This window comes from Balaenoptera physalus (genome assembly GCF_965194825.1).
Source record: "Balaenoptera physalus genome assembly, chromosome: 16".
NCBI classification, from domain to species: domain Eukaryota; kingdom Metazoa; phylum Chordata; class Mammalia; order Artiodactyla; family Balaenopteridae; genus Balaenoptera; species Balaenoptera physalus.
In genome coordinates, this window is record NC_138898.1 from 23,834,385 (window position 1) to 23,856,749 (window position 22,365).

Genomic DNA, 22,365 nt, shown 5'->3' on the forward strand with positions numbered 1-22,365 from the left:
GTGAGCAGGTGCTACACTTCACTGCGGTGTGCAGACTTCTCATTGTGGCGGCTTCTCTTATTGATGAGCACGGACTCTAGGCATGCGGGCTTCAGTAGTTGTGGCACGCAGGCTCAGTAGTTGTGGCTCGCGGGATCTAGAGCGCAGGCTCAGTAGCTGTGGTGCACGGGCTTAGTTGCTCTGCAGCATGTGGGATCTTCCTGGACCAGGGCTCGAACCCCTGTTCCCTGCATTGGCAGGCGGATTCTTAACCACTGCACCACCATGGAAGTCCCTGCACATTTTTTTTTAATTAATATATTTTTAATTGAAGTATTGTTGATTTGCAATGTTGCGTTAACTTCTGCTACACAGCAAAGTGATTCAGTTTTACATATATATATCCCTGCACTTTTTATTTCTGTAAATTCTATTTTTTTCAAATCCACTGTGTTATTTTTCACCGTTTATTATTCCCAGTAAGTATTTATCAGGTTTGTCTTTTGTTTCATTTAAGAATAGTAAGCGGAGCTGTTTTTATAATGTCAGATGATTACAATAGTCAGTTTGGGGGGGTTTGTTTTCACTCTCTGTTTCTGCTGATACTTCCTCATGGTTGTTTCCTTCTGTGCTTAGTTGCTTTAAACTGTGAGCTATTCATTGTAGTTTCCTCAAAAACTTATTTGTGGGACTTCTTTGAGTCCTGGAATAAAGGTACATTCTTCCAGAAGACATATGACTTTGCTTCTGCCCTTGATCACCTTAAACTGAAATTTGATGTTTAGCAACACCCAGGCACAGTGAAAAAAATTGGCTTGTGGTTATTCTTTTCAGGGACAATTTCCAACTTCCACTACACTCACCCAGACAACTCTCTTTGTTGATCACTGGATGTGAGAGAGTGGGGCAGGTTCAGTTATGGTTTATCTTTATCCTGAAGGCGTGATTCTCTGGGGTTCTAGTTTTTAGGGAGGGGAGATATCTCCTATGAGACTCCTGTTCTGAATGGTATCTGAGCTCTTTATATTGTTTTTACTCACTGCCAGGTCATGAAAAGCTCAGGGTTGCCAGGTTTGGCAAATGCCCTTGTGGCAAAAGTTGCTGAAATGCTCTGTTAACTTCTCTGGATTCCTATCTTCATTCAGGGCTTGGTATGATAATTCTTCATTCTTATTATCTCACCACTGCCTTTAATAAATATTTAAAAATATTTTGTCAAGTCATTTTAGTTGGTTTTAGTGAGAGGTAGGTCTTAATTCCTAGCTCATGATATTACTGGAGATGGAAGTCAGGCATGATGATTTTTTTTTGATAATTTTAAAAAATATTTATTTTATTGAAGTATAATTGATTTACAATGTTGTGTTAATTTCTGCTGTACAGCAAAGGGATTAAGATATATATATACATATATTCAGATGTGTGCATATATATATTCTTTTTCATATTCTTTTCCATTATGGTTTATCACAGGATACTGAATATAGTTCCCCATGCTATACAGTAGGACCTTGTTGTGTATCCATTCTATATATAATAGTTTGTATCTGCTAATCCCCAACTCCCAATCCATCTCTCCCCTACCCCCCCATCCCCTTGGCAACCACAAGTCTGTTCTCTATGTCTGTGAGTCTGTTTATGTTTCATAAATAAGTTTATTTGTGCAGTATTTTAGATTCCACGTAAAGGTGATATCATATGGTATTTGTCTTTCTCTTTCTGACTTACTTCACTTAGTATGATAATCTCTAAGTCCATCCGTGTTGCTAAAAATGGCATTATTTCATTCTTTTTTATGGCTGAGTAGTATTCCATTGTATATGTATATAACATCTTCTTTATCCATTCATGTGTTGATGGACGTTTAGGTTGCTTCCATGTCTTGGCTATTGTGAATAGTGCTGCTGTGAACATTGGGGTACATGTATCCTTTTGAATTAGAGTTTTGTCAGGATATATGCCCAGGAGTGGAATTGCTGGATCATATGGCAACTCTATTTTTAGTTTTTGAGGAACCTCCATACTGTTCTCCATAGTGGCTTCACCAATTTACATTCCCACCAACAGCATAGGAGGGTTCTCTTTTCTCCACACCCTCTCCAGCATCTGTTATTTGTAGATTTTTTTAATGATGGCCATTCTGACTGGTGTGAGGTGGTACCTCATTGTAATTTTGATTTGCATTTCTCTAATAATAGCGATGTTTGAGCATTTTTTCATGTGCCTGTTGGCCATCTGTATGTCTTTTTTGGAGAAATGTCTATTTAGGTCTTCTGCCCATTGGGTTGTTTGTTGTTTTTTGTTGTTGAGTTGTATGGTCTGTTTATATATTTTGGAAAGTAAGCCCTTGTTGGTCGCATCATTTGCAAATATTTTCTCCCAGTCTGTTGGTTGTCTTTTCATTTTGTTTATGGTTTCCTTTGCCGTACAAAAGCTTGTAAGTAAGTGTGATTAGGTCCCATTTGTTTATTTTTGCTTTTATTTCTATTTCCTTGGGAGACTGACCTAAGAAAACATTGGTACAATTTATGTCAGAGAATGTTTTGCCTATGTTCTCTTCTAGGAGTTTTATGGTGTCCTGTCTTATATTTAAGTCTTTAAGCCATTTTGAGTTTATTTTTGTGTATGGTGTAACTTCATTGATTTACAAGGCATGATGATTTTATTTTATTTTATTTTATTTATTATTATTATTTTTTAATACATTTATTTATTTAATTTATTTATTTTTTGCTTCATTGGGTCTTCATTGCTGCGCGTGGGCTTTCTCTAGTTGTGGCAAGCGGGGGCTACTCTTCATTGCGGTGCATGGGCTTCTCATTGAGTTGGCTTCTCACTGCAGTGGCTTCTCTTGTTGCGGAGCACAGGTTCTAGGTGCGCAGGCTCAGTAGTTGTGGTGCACGGGCTTTGTTACTCCACAGCATGTGGGATCTTCCCGGACCAGGGCTTGAACCCTTGTCCCCTGCATTGGCAGGCGGATTCTCAACCATTGGGCCACCAGGGAAGTCCGGCATGATGATTTTAAGTAGGGGAAGGAGAGGGTCAGCTTTGGAGTGATCAGTTCTAGCTACTCTTTGTTTGCTTACTCAATGATATTTGAAGTCCTATTTTATGCCAGGCTCTGTATGAGACCCTGGGGATCCACCCCTCTCATGTTTCTTTCTTTTTTTTTTTTTTTTTCACACACACACACTGTATTTTATTTTTACAAGAGATAAATAGCCTGTCATGTTTCTTGCCCTTTTGGGGCTTATGTTCTGGCAAGGGAGATACACTATGCATCTCAAATGCATGAGAAAAATAATGATGATCTGTAGGTATTGCTAAAGAAGATATTATAGAAGCTAAGGGGTCAGGGGAGAACCAGCTTACATAAGGTGGCCAGAGAAGACTTCTCTGCAGAGACAGCATTTAAACTGAGACCAGAGGATGGCAGCAAGCCAGCCATTCATGAGAGAATGAGTTGGAAGGGAAGACTGAAGACAGGAAGACTGTCTCAGTTGTCTGGACAAGAGTGGACTGTCTTGATCTAATAGAGTGAGGAAGGGGGACATTGGCAGGACTTGGTGATTAGATGTTGGAGGAGAAGGCTGACACCAGCTCAGGTACTTAGCTGATGTGAATGGGCACACAGTGGGGATCACTGGGGAGAGATCAGGTTGAGAAGGAGGGAAAAGTAAGGAAATCAGGCTGACACAGGCTCCAACATGGTGAACCCTGAAGACCTTACGCTAAGTGAAAAAAAGCCAGTCACAAAAGGACAAATGATTCCACTCATATGAGGTACCCAGAGTAGTCAGATTCACAGAGAGAAAGTAGGGTGGTGATTGTCAGGGCTGGGAGAGGGAAATGGAAAGTTAGTGGGTTTTTTTTTTCATTTTCTTTTTTTCTTTTTTCATTTTTTTTTTTTTTCAGGCAAGGCTTTATTGGGGCCCCTGCTGCAGCAGGGGGCAGTGAGAACAAATAACAGTTTCCCTTGCTGGCTCACTCCCCGAATGGGGGCGAGCTTGTTCCTTATATGGGGTGAGGGTAGGGGTGTGTCCAGGGGTGCGGGCCGGAGGAGTGGCTTAGGTGTTTTGCCCACCCCTTAGATGGTGTGGTGTGCAGGGGGCATGCGCAGTACCCTGCTTTTGCTCCTGACCCCCCTGCTTTTGCTCCAGGCTCTTCAAAAGTGGCAGTTGGGCTTTTTGGTCTCTTTGTGTTTAACGGATACAGAGTGTCAGTTTTGCTGTGAAGAAAGTTCTGGAGTGGGCGGTAGTGATGGTTGCACAACAATGTGAATGTCATACTGAACTGTACACTTAACAGTGGTTGAGATGGTAAATTTTACGTTATGTGTATTTTAACACAATTTAAAAAAAAGAGAGAGACCAGAAAATAAAAGTCAGGTTGGACTTTGAGTCTGATGTGGCCTGTGGGGCATCCACAGGGGAGAGATGTCCAGGAGGCAGGTGGCCAGATGGATCTGGGGTTGAGGGGGAGGTCAGGGCTGGAGATGGATGTTTGGTCCTTCCATCCAGTGGCAGCTATGGGAGCAGGTGATCTCAACTCCAGATTCACCTCCGTAACCCAGTTCTCTGCCTGCAGCCCCAGCAATCCCTCCTGGATGTGCTGGTCTGGATGCTCAGTGGGCGGCGCCATGTGGCCTGGGCCCGGATCCCCACCCAGGATGTGCTGTTCTCTGTGGTGGAGGAGGAACGGGGCCGGGACTGTGGGAAGATCCAGAGTCTGCTGCTCACAGTGAGGGGTCCCGGGGGCGAGGGTGCTGGGACTAGAATGGGCTGAGGCTCATAGGGCAGCACAGACATTGGGGTGGAGCCATGTGGTGCACAACAGGGATCCCCAGACTATTTATTTATTTGTTTATAATTTTTGGCCACGCCATGCTGCATGCGGGATCTTAGTTCCCTGACCAGGGATTGAACTCGTGCCCTCAGCAGTGAAAGTGCGGAGTCCTAACCACTGGACTGCCAGAGAATTCCCTCCAAACTGTTTTCTTAAATTAAGTTTCTGGTCAAAAAGATTTTAAATTTTAATTTTTTTCAATTAAAAAAATGTTTTAATTAAAAAAATTTTTAACTTTTAAAATTGTTTTAAAATTATTATTTTTTAAAGTGTACCAAACTCTTTTTAATTATCCAAAGTGCCAAAAGGAGATTGTGCCTTTACCCAGATGAGCTTTGACATGAGATAAACCCCAAATATTGTCACCTCTGGGCCTGAACTGGCCCTTTTGCTGACTAGGCTCTGACAGATGAGCAGGGTTATGAAAATGGGAGTGTGATTAATTAGTTCCTTGTAAGTGCAGCTGATTTGGAGGCAAAAGATTTGTAAATGAGGTGTCCCTGGGAGAGACACCAGCAGGGGTCCCTAGTGGTGAGAAGCTGTGACCACAGGGGTAAGGGACAGGGAATCTAAATGTGCTGGGGATGAGGGGACAGATCGGGGAGGGTCGGGTAGCGGAGAGCAAGCTCAGAGCATAGTTTTGGGGTCTGGGGTCTGGGCTATAGTACGTGGCAGTGTTGGGGCAGGAGGGATAGGGAATGGGAGGGAGTTTAAGGGTGATGGGGCATCGGATGGAGGGCATGAAGAGAGTGGGGTACAAGGAGTACTCTTTGGATTAGGGATCTGGTGATGCAGAGAGTAGGGGCCTGCCTTGGAGGAGCAAGATGGTTGGCCTAGCTGGGGTAATAAGAGGTGGGCCCTAACATGCTTCCTCCCCGCAGCAGGCACCTGGGGCAGCCAAGTTGGAGCTCTTCCTGGGGCTGGAGCTGGGCCAGTAAGTGAAGGCCTGCACCTCAGAGCTCCCCCCGGACCTGCTGCCTGAGCCCTCAGCTGGGCTGCCCCTCAGCCTGGACCAGGATGGTGAGTGTGGGGCGTGGGGCAGGCGGACCCAGTTCTCCATTTGCCCGAGGTGTGGGGCTAGATGCTCAGCTGGGGGTTCGGATTGGAGGGGTCTGGGGTCAGGGACTCCAGTGGTCCCTGAGCTAATATGGCCCCTTCCTTCTCTCCACCCCAGACTTCAGCTACTTCCAGCTCCGGGCTCACTTGTACCAGGCCCAAGGTGTGCTGACAGCAGGTGACAGTGGGCTCTCGGACCTCTTTGCTCGAGTCCTCATCTCTACCCAGTGCCAGACCACACGGGCGAGGTCTGGGCTGGGATGTTGGTGGAGGGGCACTGGGAGACAAGGCAGGGTGGAGGCTGAGCTTTCTCCAAGGCCCTAAGTCTCTCTTCCTGCCTTGGATTTTCAGGACGGGATATTGGATCAGACTGCCCTGATTTAGGGGGTGGCGTAGAACCAGAGGGTCTTAGGGGTGAGGAGTTCTTCTGACAACTGCTGTTGCCTCCTTCCCTGCATGGCCCTCAAGGTCCTGGAGCAGACGCTGAGCCCCCTGTAGGATGAACTCGTGGTGTTTGATCAGTTAATCGTGGACGGGGAGAGGGAGCACCTGCAGGAGGAGCCCCCACTAGTGATTGTCAATGTCTTTGACCACAATAAGTTTGTGAGTGTGGCCTGGGCTCCACCTGGGTTCCCACCCCCAAGGACCCCCTCTTCTTGTCTTGATGTGCCCTCCCCCGGTTCCTGAGCCTCTTCTACTTTGGTCTTCACTGCCCTGCTCCCCGGAGGGCCCCTCTGTGTTCCCGGCAGGACGCTGGCCGCCCCAAGGGTAAAGCTGATGGAGGACCCTTACCAGCGTCCTGAGTTGCAGTTCTTCCCCCTGAGGAAGGGGCCCCGGGCAGCCGGGGAGCTCATCACCACCTTTGAACTCATTGAACTGGACTACAGTAGCCAACTTGAGGTCAGAGTGCTGTGGTCTAGCTGGCACACACCGTGGATCGCTTCTGCTATTTGTTTAGGTCATCCAGCTCCAGGGATGTGGGCATGTCCCAGGGTTACCCCTCCAATTCCCTTACCCCCAGAGAATGCAGGCTGCAGGTCTGTCCTAGGGCCACCTCACTGGACCTCCTGACTCCAGGTAACACTTGAAGTAGATCTACCCTAGGTTCACCTTGCCAGGCCTCCAACCCCAGAGAACCCAAGCCCGGGGTGATCCTCATGCCTCAGACACCCATCCTCCTTCCTGCACATGGCTGTTTTCTGAGACACCCCCCTCCCATCAATCCAGCCTTGCCAGGTTCCTCTGGATTTATATTTCACCAGCAGTCCTCCATTTCTTTTCCCCAAACCCAGGCTTTCCCTCCTTTGGCCTGATTCCTCTTTGACCTCTGATCTCTTGCTCCCTGCAGCCCTCAGTGCCCAATGATGTGGAGCCCCAGGACCTGACCGCCCTGGTTGAGCCCCTCTCCAGATGCCTATCCCTGCCACCGCACGTGTGCCCGGTGCTTAGGGAGTTCCATGTTGAGGTAGCACCAGGCATTCTCATCCTCCTCCCTTCCCCACACCTGGGTGTCCTTCAATCAGGTACAGGGCCCTGAATCTCCCACTTCCCAACCCCAGGTACTGTTCTGGGGTCTGAGGGGCCTTGGCCATGTGCGTCTGTTTGAGGTGGAGCAGCCCCAGGTTGTGCTGGAGGTAGCTGGTCGGCGAGTGGAGTCCGAGGTCCTGACCAGTTACTGTGAGAACCCCAATTTCACTGAGCTTGTCAGGCATCTGACAGTGGTGAGGACATGGGCTGGGGGCCAGAAGTGCTGGGCTGAGAAATGAAAGAGGGCAGTGGGATGGTGAATTCCTGGCTGGTTATATTACATTAACCCAGGGGTCACCAAACTTTCTATAAAGGGCCAAATAGTAAATATTTTAGGCTTTGTGGGCCATACAGTCTCAGTTGCAATTACTCAACTCTGCCATCGTAGCATGTAAACATCCATAGGCGACAAGGAAATGAATGAGTATGGCAGTTCCAATAAAACTTTATTTACAAAAACTGGCAGCAGGCCAGATTTGGTTTACAGGCAATAATTGGCTGATCCCTGGATTAATTCATGAACTGGTGGTGCTCTATTGGCTGTATTGATTGAGTGGATTAGCCAAAAGTCATGAAGTGTTAGTCCAAAGGAATCTGAGACACCAGGGGCTATGAAGACAAATACATTCTTTGTTTAATTTTTAATTACTGTACTCTAGTATGGGCTTTGGAGTCAAATTCTGGCAATGTCACTCAGGAGCTTGTCAAATCACTTGTCTGATTTGAGCTTTAGTTTTTCTGTTTGTTTGTTTGTTTGAAAAAGGGACGAAAAGGTGCTATAAGGAGCCAATGAGAGAAAGGATCTTGGTGAAAGGGCTTTGTAAACTGAAGAGTGCTGTGCCGGGGCAAGGGGGTGACTGGGACAAAGCACAGTGGTTCCCGACTGCAAGGGGGAGCACAGCAACAGCAATAACAAAAACCCAACACTATTTCATGACTGTTTCACATGCAGCAGTTTTCAGTTTGAAAACTTCATTGTGCTCGAAGATGATGAAACTGAAAGCACTTTGCTCACTGAACTTCTAGTGGGTGTCCCTCTCATTTCCCATTTCATAGTGCAAGTTGAGGAAAACACCTCTCTCTCCACTGTGCACCTGAAAAGAATGTAAATGCTTCTGTTGTTGGGTGGAGTGTTCTATATCAGATACCAATCAGGTCAAGTTGGTTTGATAGTATTATTCAAGCCTTCCTAAAAAAAGCCTCCTTGGGAATTTTATGTCTAGTTGTTCTATCCATTATTGAGACTATGGTATTGAAGTTTCCAACTTTTGTTGAATTGTTTGTTTCTCCCTTTATTTTTTTGTCTTTTTTTACTTGTATTTTCAGTTTTTGTTGTTAGGTGCATATATATTTATAATTGTTATAGCTTCCTATGAATCGATCTGTTTATCATTATAAAATGTCCTTGTATGTCTCTAGTTTGTCTCTCTTTTTTGTCTTAAAGAGTATTTGTCTGATAATATAGCTACTCCAGTTCCCTATGGTTAGTATTTGCATGGCATATGTTTCCCCATCCTTTTACTTTCAACCTATATGTATCTCACGAAAGAGCATCTCTTAAACAGCATGTAGTTGCATCTTTTTTTTTAATCCAGTTGACAATCTCTGTCTTTGAACTGTTTAATACAGTCACATTTGATGTTATTATTGATATGGTTGGATTTACATTTGCCACTTTGCTATTTGTTTTCTATAAGTCTCATATTTTTCGTTCTTCCTTTACTGCGTTCTTTTGTATTACATAGATATTTGTTAGTATACTGCTTTAATTCCTTAGTTGATATTTACTTAGTAGTTGCTCTAGGGATTACAGTATGCATACTGATTTTTCACAATCTATTTCAGATTAATACTAATTTAGTTCCAGTAAAATAGAAATACTTTTCTCCATTATAACTCCATTCATTCCTCCCCCCTTTTGTGCTGTAACTGTCACATATATGTAAAATAAAGCCAACAATACAGTATTATAACTGTTGTCCCCGCCTCCCGCTTAGGATCCATTGATAGATATAGAATTTCTGGATTAAAGGGCATACATAGTTTTATGGTTCTAAATCTATATTAGCAAACTGAGCATTGGTCCTTTACATAATGATAATAACAACAACAACCTCATATTTCTGATGGCGCTTTGTAGGCTCCAAAGTACTTTTGTACTGTTATGTCATTTGATACAATAGTCTTTCCAGTCCAGGATTGTGTCCCCTTTTTAGCTGGGAATTGGGTTCAGAAGGCAATGACTCACCAGAGATGACTCAGTGAGGCTGTGGGCTTTGAATGCATATTTAGCTACACTGTTTTCTCATCTATCTCTGCTGCTGCCTCTCCTCCCCCCGAAGTCTGCAGAGACACAGGTCCTCTCTCCCTACCCCCAGGACTTGCCAGAGCAGCCTTACCTGCAGCCCCCCTCAGCATCCTGGTGATTGAGCGCCGGGCCTTTGGCCGCACAGTGCTCGTGGGTTCCCACATTGTCCCCCATATGCTGAGATTCACACTCCGGGGTCAGGAGGCTCCCCCTGAGGAGGAAGGAGAGGAGGAGACAGGGGACCTGGTGCCCAAGGCACCTCAAGGTAAGGGGCTTTCCCCTTAGGGGCCACCAGACAGAAGTCCATCTGGTTCCTGGCTGAGATGGCTCCAGGGGACCCTCCAGTGGAGCCTTGAGTCTGACTTCTACTTACCTGACCTTCTCCTGGTGTCTTTTATCCCCTCTCAGAACGGAGGTCCCGGGATCCCTTCTTGGCTGAAGTGGGGATACCCAGGCGGCTCCTAAAGGTGATGGAGTATGGGGGATGGGTAGAGAAGGGACTGGTGGGGCTTGGGGTGGTGCTAGGTTAGAGGCGCTGAGTTCTTGCTCCCTCAGGCTCCTCTGGAGAAGCTCCCTCTGGGAGGCCTCCTGAATCAAGGCCCAGAGCTGGAGGAGGACATCCCAGATCCTGAAGAGCTCGACTGGTGGTCCAAGTACTATGCACTGCTGCAGGAGCTCCAGGGGCAGGTGGGAGCAGAGCAGGGTTCTGGGGGTTGAGGGGCTGGAGACAGAGGAGGATAAATGGTAAGAAGAAGGATCTCATCAAACATGGAGCTCTACAGTTTTTCAGAACTCTTTGTTACAGCCATCTTTTCTCATCTTCACAACAATTTGAGAAGCTGGGGATTATTAACTCCATTATCTAGAGCTGTGTTGTCCAACAGAAATATCGTGTGAGCCACATATGTAATTTTAACTTTTGTAGTAGCCACATTAAAAAAAAGTAAAAGGAAACAGATGAAAATGATTTTAATAATATATTTTATTTAACCTAGTATATCTACAGTATCATTTCAAGAAGTAACCATCATAAACAATTAATAGTGAGATTTTTTTTAATTAATAGATTTATTTTATTTATTTATTTGTTTATTTATTTATTTATTTATGGCTGTATTGGGTCTTCGTTGCTGCGCGCGGGCTTTCTCTAGTTGCGGTGAGCGGGGGCTACTCTTTGTTGCGGTACGAGGGCTTCTCATTGCGGTGGCCTCTCTTGTCGCGCAGCACAGGCTCTAGGTGCGCAGGCTCAGTAGTTGTGGCATACGGGCTTAGTTGCTCCACGGCAGGTGGGGTCTTCCCAGACCAGGAATCGAACCCGTGTCCCCTGCATTGGCAGGTGGATTCTTAACCACTGTGCCACCAGGGAAGCTCAATAATGAGATATTTTATAGTCTTATTTTATACTAGTCTTTAAAATCTGGTGTGTAGTTTATATTTCCAGCACATCTCAGTTTGGACCAGATGCATTTCAAGTGCTCAATAGCCACATGTACCTGGTGGTTACATATCAGGGCTATGTGATAAACTAAGGCTTTGAAAATGCAAGTGGCTTACCCAGCTGGAACTTGAGCTAAAGTTTTCCAACTCCCTATCCTGGAAAAGAGGTAGATGAAGGAGGTAAAGGGTAGGGAAGAATCTTTGACCTGTGCTTTGATTTCAGACCAACTTTGCTCAGGATGAAATGGATGATGCTGGGGATTCAGGTAAGAGATTGGCTTTCTTGTTTTTCCTCTTTCTGTCTCCCTCCCTCCCCCCAACACCAGTATTTCTAACGGGGCATTTCTGCTGTTCCCAGATGGGGGCAACCTCCTTTCTGTGGATGGGGAAGCCCAAGACCAGGGTGAGGCTGAAGTCAAAGGCTCTGTGTCCCAGAAAAAAGCCATTGCCACTCTGAAGGTAACTGGGTGCTGGAAGAGGGGATTCTGCTCGGATTCTGGACATTGAGCTATCATGGAGGCCCTCGCCTTTCAGGTTTACAACAGCTCCCTGGAAGAAGAGTTTAACCACTTTGAAGACTGGCTGAATGTGTTTCCCCTGTATTGAGGGCAAGGGGGTCAGGATGGAGATGGAGAGGAAGAAGGGTCTGGAAACCTTGTGGGCAAGTTCAAGGTATGTTTGGGGAAGGAATGGGGGACCAGGGAGCACAAGTGGGGATGCAGGAAGAAGACTGTCTTACCAGTGTTTTTTCTGCTCCATAACCCCATCCCACCCAGGGCTCCTACCTCATTTACCCTGAATCAGAGGCAGTGTCCTTCTCTGAGCCCCAGATCTCCAGGGGGATCCAATAGAATCAGCCCATCAAGCTCCTAGTCAGAGTATATGTTGTAAAGGTGAGCATCCATTGGCCTGGCATGCCTCTAACTCTGGCAAAGGTAATGTACACAAAACCTACAGACTGAAGGGATCAGAGTCCAGCTTTTTCATTTTGCAGATGGGAAATCTTAGGCACAAACTTAAGAGACTTCACAGGGTTACACATCTTGCTCACGGCAGAACCTGAATTTAGAGCTTAGATCCCCTAATTCCTTATTCGTAGTTCTAGTCTCGTAGAATGGGGAGTATAATTCCAGGAAGAGCACAACTCTGTAAAGCTTTGTGATGGCCTGTCATCAAATACCTTTGTACCGGTCCTCCCATTGCTGCAGTTTTCATACAGCACTCAACAGGGCCCTGAAGTTTCCTTAAAGGCATCTCAGGGAGTGAGGGGAATGAGTGGGTTGCTACCCCTTCACTCCCGGCACAGAGCAGATGCTGTACTTTTATCTAGTTTAAATATAGGCATTCTGACTAAGATGTAATTTAAAGAAACATTCTGTGGCACTCTTCTACCATAATGTAAGCATCCTAGTGCATACATTAGATAGTAGACATCATCTGGACCTTCTACTTCTAGCAACATTGCAGACCAGATGGTCTGAAATAAATTCTTGATATAATAGATCTAGAAATGCTAGATAAACAATCTTTTAAACAAATGCTAAGCTCATAAGACAGGGAATTCCCAATGGGCCAAAATGAGGAAACAGCAGGAATCCCTGAACAAGCCCTGAAGTCAGATTCTCTTGAGAGGATTTGTCCATACCTGGACCCCAAGCCTTAGGTTCTAATATCTAATAGCCTATACAAGGTGGGAGACACAACCAAGACCCTTGCATGAAGCAGCACCCAGGAAGGGCTCTACTCTCAGTGAAAGGTGGGCAAGAGGAAGCCCACCCACTGGGAAAGAAGCCTGTAAGGTAAATGGTCTATCTCAGCCTCTGTTCCAATTGGGGGAAATAGAAAAAATGTCTTCCCTGAGGATTTACTATTAGAGTTTTGCCCTCACATTGATTTAAGACTTGAATTTTTATTATCTGCTTAGTCCACAAAACTCAAAGTTGAGAGATTGGCTTAAAGTAGTCCCAAATCAGGCTTCACAGACTTCCCTAGATTTAGATAACCAAATTTGGGTTCACAATCCCAAATTATAAAATATATAAGAAAACAATCTCAGGAAAATTTGTCAGAAAGACACAACACAAAAGACAATTAGATCTCTAAGGGCTTTGGATGTTATAATTTTCAAATATTAGAAATATAAAACAGCTTAAAATTACTTCACAGTTTAAAACAGTTTAAAATGATTTCACACACAGAGAACAAAAGGCTATAAAAATTGGGCAGTTTTGAAAATAATAAAATAAAATTTCTAAAGATGGAAGACCATTAAAAATCAAATCTTATTAAATGCCCATACATAGCAGAAGGGTTGAATAAACTATGCTATGTCCGTACAACAGAGGACTATGCAGCTGTAAAATAAAATGAAGAAGATCTCTGTCAACTGGTACGAAGTGATTTCCAGGACACGGTATAAACTGAAAAAAATCAGAGTACAAAAGAATACCTACAGTGTGCTACTCTCCATGTAAGAAGGAAGAAGATCCAAGAAAATACACGTTTGTTCCTTTGTGCCCCAGAAATACCGGAAGGATAAACTAGAAACTAAAGGGAATGGTTTACCTAAAAAGTGTGGACAGTTAAGGGGTGGAAAGGAAGGAAGAATGGGATTCAAGCAGTATAGTGTCCACTATAAGCCAGGCACAAGGCTAAGGGTTGCTACCCTGTAATTAACAAGCTAATTCAAAAATTTCTATGGAAGAACGAAGCACCAAGAATAGTCAAGACAATTTTGAAGAACAATGTAGGAAGACAAGAATTATTATAGCTATGGTAATTAAGACAGTGTGGTTTTGGCATGGGAATAGATGATTAGGCCAGTGGAACAGGGTAGAACTTAAAAAAACAGACACAGATGGAAATTCCCTGGTGGTCCAGTGGTTTGGATTCCGTGCTTCCACTGCTGGGGGCCCGGGTTCGATTCCTGGTCGGGGAACTAAGATCCCGCGAGCCACCTGGCACGGCCAAAAGAAAAAAAAAAAACAGACATAGATAGAAACTTATACCAGAGTTGGCACTGCAGATCATTTTGGGGGGAAATGGGACTGTTCTATAAGTTGTCCCATGAAAATGGATTATCTATGTGGAAAAAAAAATAAAATGAAACTCTAACTTACAGCATCCACCAAAAAATCCAGCTAAATCAAATATTTGATTATGAAAAGGAAAACCACAAGGAAATATTAAAATATCTTTATGATCTTGTGTGGGGGTAAGTTTTCCTAAATTAGGAACAAAATGATACATGTAACTACCTTCAGACTAAACTTCTGAGCATCCATAAACACTTTAAATTAAATGATGGACTGGACACAGACTGGGCTCAGGTGTTTACTCTCTGCATAATCAGTAAAGGGCTAGTGTCTGCAGTATGTATAAGTAACTCCCACAAATCTGTAAGAAGCAGACAAAACAAAAAGAAAAATTGAGAAAAAATATGACAAGGCAGTTGACTGAAGAAGAAACTCCAGTGGCCAATAAACATATAAAAAAACCCTACACCTTAATTGTAATCTGTCAGGCAAATAATTGAAACCATGAGAAACCAATTTCCCTCCCTTTGATTGGCAAGATTAGACAGGGGCTGGGGCAGCGGTGCTGGTGGGAAGATGTTCTCTATTGCTGCTGTGACCAGTTACCACAAACTTGGTGACCTAAAGAACATAAATCTATTATCTTACAGTTCTAAAGGGCAGAAGTCCAAAATAGGTCTTACTGGGCTGAAGTCAAGGTGTTGGCAGGGCTGCATTCCTTCCACAGGCTCTTGTGAAGAGTTATCATTTCTTTGTCTTTTTGACCTTCTAGAGGTGGCCTGTGTATCTTGGCTCACGGCCTCTTCCTCCATCTTCAAAGGCAGCAGCACCTTCAAATCACTCTCTCTGACTCTCCTGTCTGCCTCTTTCACTTATAAAAACATTTGTGATTATATTGGACTCACCTGGATAATCTGGGCTACTTCCTTCATCTTGTGATCCTTAATTTTTTTTAATTAATTAATTAATTAATTTTTGGCTGCATTGGGTCTTCGTTGCTGTGCACGGGCTTTCTCTAGTTGCCGCGAGCGGGGGCTACTCTTTGTTGCGGTGCGCGGGCTTCTTATTGCGGTGGCTTCTCTTGCTGCAGAGCACAGGCTCTAGGCGCGCAGGCTTCAGTAGTTGTGGCACATGGGCTCAGTAGTTGTGGCTCGTGGGCTCTAGAGCACAGGCTCAGTAGTTGTGGTGCATGGGCTTAGTTGCTCCATGGCATGTGGGATCTTCCCAGAGTAGGGATCAAACCCATGTCCCCTGCATCAGCAGGTGGATTCTCAACCACTGCGCCACAAGGGAAGTCCCTTGTGATCCTTAATTTAATCACATCTGGAAAGTCCCTTTTACCATGTAAAGTAACATATTCATAGGTTCAGGGGTACTTAGACATCTTGTGGGGGCAGATTATTCTGCCTGCCACAGAATATAAATTGCTGTAACAACTTTAGAGAACAATTTGGCAATATTTAGTTAAATGGAAGATTCTCATAACCAGTAATTATACTTCTAGATATAATCTTAGAGAAATTCTCATATGTGTGTATAAGGAAACAGATAAGAATAGCTCATTCTAGTGTTATTTGTAATAATAAAAAATTTAGAAATAACCTAAAGTGTTCTGAAGTAGGAGAGAGAGAGTGTGTGTGTATCGGTCATATAACAGATACTACAGTTAAATTGAACAAACTACAGTAACATGTATCCACAAGGATACATCTCCCAACAGAAATTTGGATGAAGTAAGCAAGTTCAATGATTCCCAGTTTGTGGAAAGTGGCACCAGTGGGGCGCTTCCCCTTCCTCTTCCTGAAAATCACCCCAAAACAAAGAGAACAACTAACAAAAAATCCAGCTTCCAATTATGGTGAAATCAGAGCATTAAACCTGCAAACCACCAGGAAGGCTGGAAGATCTTCCAAGAGCTGTGCAGGTGGAGTCATATGCATGAGGGAAAGGGGAGAGGGCAGCACTCAGCGGAGTTCAGGCTCAGCAGAATCTGTGTCTCAAGGGGGAAGGGCACACCCCGACGATTAAAGCTTGCATCACTCACCAAAAGCTAAAAATGCTGGATAAAATTCTAAAAACATCTTTTAAAAAATTTTTTTAAAAATTTACTGAAGTGTAGTTGATTTACAATGTTGTGTTAATTTCTGCTGTATTTCAAAGTGACTCAGTTATACATATATATATTCTTTTTCATATTCTTTTCCATTATAGTTTATCACAGGATATTGAATATAGTTCACTGTGCTATAAAGTAGGACCTTGTTGTGTATCCATTCTATATATAATAGTTTGCATCTGCTAATCCCCAACTCCCAATCCATCCCTCCCCCAACCCCCCTCCCCCTTGGCAACCACAAGTCTGTTCTCTATGTCTGTGGGTCTGTTTTGTAAATAAGTTCATCTGTGTCATATTTTAGATGCCACATATAAGTGATATCATATGGTATTTGTCTTTCTCTTTCTGACTTATTTCACTTAGTATGATAATCTCTAGGTCCATCCATGTTGCTGCAAATAGGATTATTTCATTCTTTTTTATGGCTGAGTATTATTCCATTATATATATGTACCACATCTTCTTTATCCATTCATCTGTCGATGGACATTTAGGTTGCTTCCATGTCTTGGCTATCATGAGTAGTGCTGCTATCAACATAGGGGTGCATGTATATTTTTTTGGTTATATTTTATTTATTTATTTACTTGTTATTATTATTTTTTTGGCTGCACTGTGTGGCATGCAGGATCTTATTTCCCTGACCAGGGATCGAACCTGTACCCCCTACAGTGGAAGCGCAGAGTCCTAACCACTGGACCACCAGGGAATTCCCTGTATCTTTTTTTTTAAATTAATTAATTTTATTTATTTTATTTTTGGCTGCGTTGGGTCTTCGTTGCTGCGCGTGGGCTTTCTCTAGTTGTGGCGAGTGGGAGCTACTCTTCATTGTAGTGCACAGGATTCTCATTGCAGTGGCTTCTCGTTGTGGTGCATGGGCTTCTCGTTGTGGTGCATGGGCTTCTCATTTTGGTGGCTTCTCTTGTTGCAGAGCACAGGATCTGCCCCCTTGATCCCAGCTCTTCTCTCCACTGGGGCAAGGCACAGCCTCTGGCCACAGGGCCGTTAGGGGAGGTGGGACCCAGCAAGACCCTTTAGCCTCTTCCTGTGCCCCCAGGGATCCCTTCATGTGTGGATTGACATCTTCCCCCGAGATGTGCCTCCCCCACCTCCAGTTGACATCAAGCCTCGGCAGCCAGTCAGGTAAGAGAGAGTCCTGGTCCGTCCTCCCATGGGGTGGGCACATCTTGGACAGCCCACATCTTGGACAAGGGCGCTCTGAAAACCTGTGCAAGGGCCCCCATGAAGCAGGCAGAGCTGATCCAGGCTTCAGGTAGGTGAGCCATTAAATTCCCTTTTTTTTTTTCATAAGCCATTGTGAGTTGGGTGTCTGTCACTTGCAACTGAAAGAGTCCAAATACCAGTTAACCCCCTTTTGACCTGAGCTACTCTGAGTGGAGGGTGTGTGCACTTCAGATGTCAGCAATCTGTCACTTTCTACATCTGGGCTCTGCTTTCCTTGGTGTCACTCTCATGGAGACTTACGCAGTCTGGGGTCAAAGTGGCTTTTAACAGTGGAGGCTTACATCTTACCAACCGGACTACTTGAGCAGAAAAAAAAAAACACGTCTTTCCCAGTTAGAGCAAAAGTCTCAAGCTGACTCTCATTGGACCAGCTTGGGTCAAATGCTGATTCCTGAACCAATCTTTGTGATCAGGGAGCTGTAATGCATTGACTGGCCAGTCCTGGGCGACGTCGTAGGTGATATCCTCACCTCTGGAGCCAGAGAGGGGTTGGTCTGCCCCGCCAGGATCACACAGACTGACAGTAGTGGGGGTGGAGTGGGAGTCACCAAAAGAAAATCAGAGTGCTGTCAACAAGTGAGGGGAAATTGATACGGGGCAAAATAAAACAATAGATATCCAGGAAACCTCATGACAGACAAGGACAGGGCTATTTGGGGTAGGATCAAGAATGTTGCCGCCCTTCCTTCTGTCCCCCAGGGGCTGTGTGCTGTCATCCCCACTTGGTGTCTCTCTGCAGACTGTCTCTCTCTGCTTGCACAGCACTTTGGCTTGTGGTGGCTCCAGCTCTGCATCTGATGCTTTTTGAGTCAACCTTTCAGGGTCTTGATTCCAAATTTATGGGAGGGAGAAGCCCATTGGCCCAGCTTGGGTCAGCAGACCATTCCTGGTGCCATCTGGGGGGGTGGGGGTGGTCGGTGATACCTGGGGCTGTCCCTTCAACGGACCACAGACATCCTGATCACCCGCTGGGCACACATCAGGTGCTCAATGTGTGTCAGTGGCCCTGGCCCAGGTCCTTCCTGCAGCCCCTCCCAGGACCCCTCTCGAGAGTCTGAAAACCCTCCCCCAATACATCCCTCAGCTATGAGCTCAGAGTCATCATCTGGAACACGGAGGATGTAGTTCTGGATGATGCAAACCCACTCACTGGAGAGATGTCGAGTGACATCTATGTGAAAAGGTAGGCCTACAGGCTGAGCGGGCACATGGCTGGGTACTGAGGTGAGATTTCGAACAGGGGCTTGGGCCCTGGGCTGAGCCAGAGCCCTGTCCCCTAGGCCCTCGATGGCGCCCGGAGCGGGGTGGAGGGACCCGTCTGGTGGTGAGTGGAGGGGCAGGCTGGGTGAGGAGCCAGTTTCTGGGCTCCGTCCAGCACGGATGCCCATCCCCTCCGCCTGCACCTTTCCCCTGGCTCCAGCTGGGTGAAGGGGCTGGAGCACAAGCAGGAGACAGACGTTCACTTCAACTCCCTGACAGGGGAGGGGAACTTCACCGGGCGCTTCGTGTTCCGCTTTGACTACCTGCCCACTGAGCGAGAGGTGAGCGTCCCTTGCCGGCCTGGACCCTTCGCCCTGGAGGAAGCTGAGTTCCGGCAGCCGTCTGTGCTGGTCCTGCAGGTCTGGGACTATGACTGCATCTCTGCCAACGACTTCCTTGGTACCGCTTAGCTGCCCTCCTACCTCAACCCCTAGCCCCGATTTCTGCCCTCATTGCCCTGTCCCCTCTGCCCTGGGTTCCCTACTCTAACCCATTCCTCAATCCTGGATTTCAGACTCTCGGTCTGCTTTCTGGCCTAATTACTGAACTTATTCAGCTCTGAGCACCATAACCTCCACTTCCACCCAAATCTCCCACTCAGTCCTCTAATTTGACCTGAGCTCGGGTTACACTGGAGTCTGACTCCATGGCCTTTAGTCCCTGCTTTGGCAGTCTGGTCCCATCCTGGGCCCTGTATCGTCAGGGTCTGACAACCTGCTGACATTTGGGCTGTGGTGTGTGGTCCATAGCTGTGGCCTGACCGCCACATTCTAACTTTGGATGCCCCGATTTACAATCCCACTGTGCTGCCCCTCCCCCAAGATGCTCTCAGCCATCTTGTCACTTTCTACCTCTGAGCTCGGCTTTCCTTGGTGTCACTCTCAGGGAGGGGAGGTTGGCTCAGATAGACCTTGAGCTCCTGCCTAACCCAGAGAGCTCTGGACCTGCAGGATCCCTGGAGCTGCAGGTACTGGACATGGTGCGAGGGGCCCGGGGCCCCGAGCTCTGCTCCGTGTGGCTGGTCCGGGACGGGGCCGGGCCGAGGTGTAATCTGTTTCACTGCCGCCGCTTGCGGGGCTGGTGGCCTGTAGTGAAGCTGCGGGCGCCGGAGGACGAGGAGCGGGAGCAGCGGGAGGCTCAGGCTGGCAAGAAGAAGAGGAGGAAGAGGAGGAAGGGCCGGCCAGAAGACTTACAAGTTCTCGGGCTCAGGAGGCAACGTCTACATCCTCACGGTGGGTGCGGCCAGGCCAGGAACCGGGCCAGGCAGGGGCCAGGCCTGAGCCGGACTGAGAACTTGGTTTCCGTCGCCCCTTTTCCAGGGGAAGGTGGAGGCAGAGTTTGAGCTGCTGACGGTGGAGGAGGCTGAGAAACGTCCAGTGGGAAAAAGGCGCAAGGAGCCGGAGGCCTCGGAGAAGCCCAAGGGTGTGGGCAGTGCAGTGCAGGAGGCGGGGCCAGAGCCTGGGGGAGGGGGGAGGGGGCAGCTGGGGGTTTCCTCATCATTCCGACACCACCTGCTTCCCCGCAGCCGCCCCAAAACCTCCTTCAACTGGTTTGTGAACCCGCTGAGGACCTCCGTCTTCTTCATCTGGCGCCGGTACTGGTGCATCCTGCAGCTGCTGGCGGCGCTGATCCCTGTCTTGCTCCTCATCTTCTACACCAGGCCTGGCCTGATCAGCCAGGTCACCATCCGCCCCCTCCACCGCCCCTAACTGACCTTGGACACTCATCCCATAATGCCAGCTCCTCAACCCCTGCCCCTGGTGTCCTTCCCACCAACAGGAACCATCCTGGTGTTCCCTGCTTTCTCTGTGTAAACCTTACGGGGTATCCACTCTGTCCCCTGAACCCATGCTGCAGGTAATAAATGACACTAGGCGCAGAGAACAGATGTGTTCTTGGGTGCCCTCGGGTGCTGAGATTCTCTGCACTAATGAATACACAGGATGGGAGGCTGCCCACGTGGCCCTGCTGCCAGGAAGAATAGGGCCCCGTGGGGGGTCACAGCCAAGGAGCCCTGGCCACTGAGGTGTCAGGCCCTCGAGCAGCCCACCTGCTGCCCCTGCTCCTGCCAGCGGCTGGGTCCCTCTCACCCGATCTGCTGTGGCTTCTGCTGTTCCATGACAGCTAAACCCTTTATGTGCTCCGTGAACTTGTACCAACCCTGAGAACAGGCAGATCACTTAGGACACTTGACTGCAAGTGGTAGAAATCCCAACCCAAGCTGGCTTAAGCAAAAAGGGAATTTATTGGCTTACACAGCTGTAATTCCCAGGAGTTGGTTGGCTTCAGGTGCTGTTTGTCTCAGGGTTCAAACAATGTCACCAGGACTGGTTCTCTGCCTGAGCTTGGCGCTGCAGTCCTCAGGGGAAGCTCATTTGCAGACAGGTTCTCTCCTCGGAAGTGCGGGATGGCTGCAGCAACCCCACGTCTCCCCATACTCACGTCCAGAAGGAAAGAAAGCTTTCCTAGGCCTGACGGATCCTAGCTCGCTCTGGGTCACTGGGGTGGGGGTGTGGGATAGGATATGCTGATTGGGGCCCTCCCCTGGAGCTTAGGGTGGAAGATCAGCCCTCTTCCCAAATCACACAAGCTGACAGTGGGCAGGGAGGTTCCCAGAGGAAACCCAGGATACCGTTAACAAGGGGGAATGGTTCCCGGGTGACCAAAAAAACAAGGCTCACTACAGCTGACAATATCACCCGCAATTCACAAATGAGACAAGGGCCCACCAATAACACGTCCAAGGTCACAGCTCGTAAGTGGCCACATCAGAGCTGGGTCTCATGTCCGGCTGCCTCCAGAAGTTTTGCTGTCATTGCCCTACTCTGCTTTCTGTCCTCCGCGTCTCCCCCCACTACTGTCTTACACTGAAACTCCCTGAGAAATGACTGGCTGAACTGACCAGCTACTAATGTCCCTGGTTCCCTGGGCTGTGCAGTGGTGAGGTCTCAGGGCCGGTTCCCCACACATCTTAAGGGCTGTAATGGGAAGGCCTGACTAGCTCCAGAGCCAGAGTCTGATGTGAGCTCTGCTCCAGAATGGCCACTGCTACCTTCCCTCCCCGTTTTTCAGTTCTGTGTCCACCCAGGAAATTGCAAAGGACCTGGCTGTACCCCTCTGGGCACCAGGAGCCAGCAGGTGCTTGGCACGTCGCAGGGTCAGTGAGCAGGAGGTGATCAGGTGACTGAGCCCAGGGTGGCAGGCAGGGGCCCCAGCTTTAGCCACCACTGAGGTGGCAATCCCCAGCCTGCAGCCAGGGCCTATTACCAGTGGGGTCGAAAACTCACAAGGCTGGGGGCCAGGATGACTCCAGGAAGCTCATCCTGGACAGGTCCATCTTAGCCCTGGGGCTGAACCCAAAAGGCCTGAAGGCCACAGTCCGAGGGACTGATGATGGGGCTGTGGAGTGAACATCAGTCTGGTTTGAATCAAGTCCTATTAAGTAGGGGATGTCCACATGGGGCTCCCAGAGGCACCTGGCTCTGATCAGTCAGTCCTGACTGCCTTCGATAAGTGGCTGTGATGAGGGTTGTTCCCATGCTCCAGCCAGACCCAAG

General features: G+C 47.1%; 1 pseudogene across 1 annotated transcript in view; it reads left to right on the plus strand.

The window, feature by feature from the left end:
• Positions 1 to 22,218, plus strand: part of LOC309646107 (fer-1-like protein 4) — a 41,536-nt pseudogene extending 19,318 nt beyond the window's left edge. Inside the window, exons 22-42 of the transcript XR_014268635.1 lie at positions 4,567 to 4,719; positions 5,709 to 5,844; positions 5,999 to 6,123; positions 6,349 to 6,483; positions 6,608 to 6,780; positions 7,229 to 7,345; positions 7,440 to 7,601; positions 9,786 to 9,980; positions 10,124 to 10,182; positions 10,271 to 10,402; positions 11,376 to 11,418; positions 11,511 to 11,611; positions 11,687 to 11,824; positions 11,929 to 12,093; positions 17,313 to 17,446; positions 18,633 to 18,731; positions 18,969 to 19,207; positions 19,759 to 20,040; positions 20,128 to 20,665; positions 21,881 to 21,965; positions 22,055 to 22,218. The product of XR_014268635.1 is annotated as a fer-1-like protein 4 (transcript). The remainder of the gene's footprint in view (positions 1 to 4,566; positions 4,720 to 5,708; positions 5,845 to 5,998; positions 6,124 to 6,348; positions 6,484 to 6,607; positions 6,781 to 7,228; positions 7,346 to 7,439; positions 7,602 to 9,785; positions 9,981 to 10,123; positions 10,183 to 10,270; positions 10,403 to 11,375; positions 11,419 to 11,510; positions 11,612 to 11,686; positions 11,825 to 11,928; positions 12,094 to 17,312; positions 17,447 to 18,632; positions 18,732 to 18,968; positions 19,208 to 19,758; positions 20,041 to 20,127; positions 20,666 to 21,880; positions 21,966 to 22,054) is intronic.
• The last annotated feature ends 147 nt before the right edge of the window (positions 22,219 to 22,365 follow it).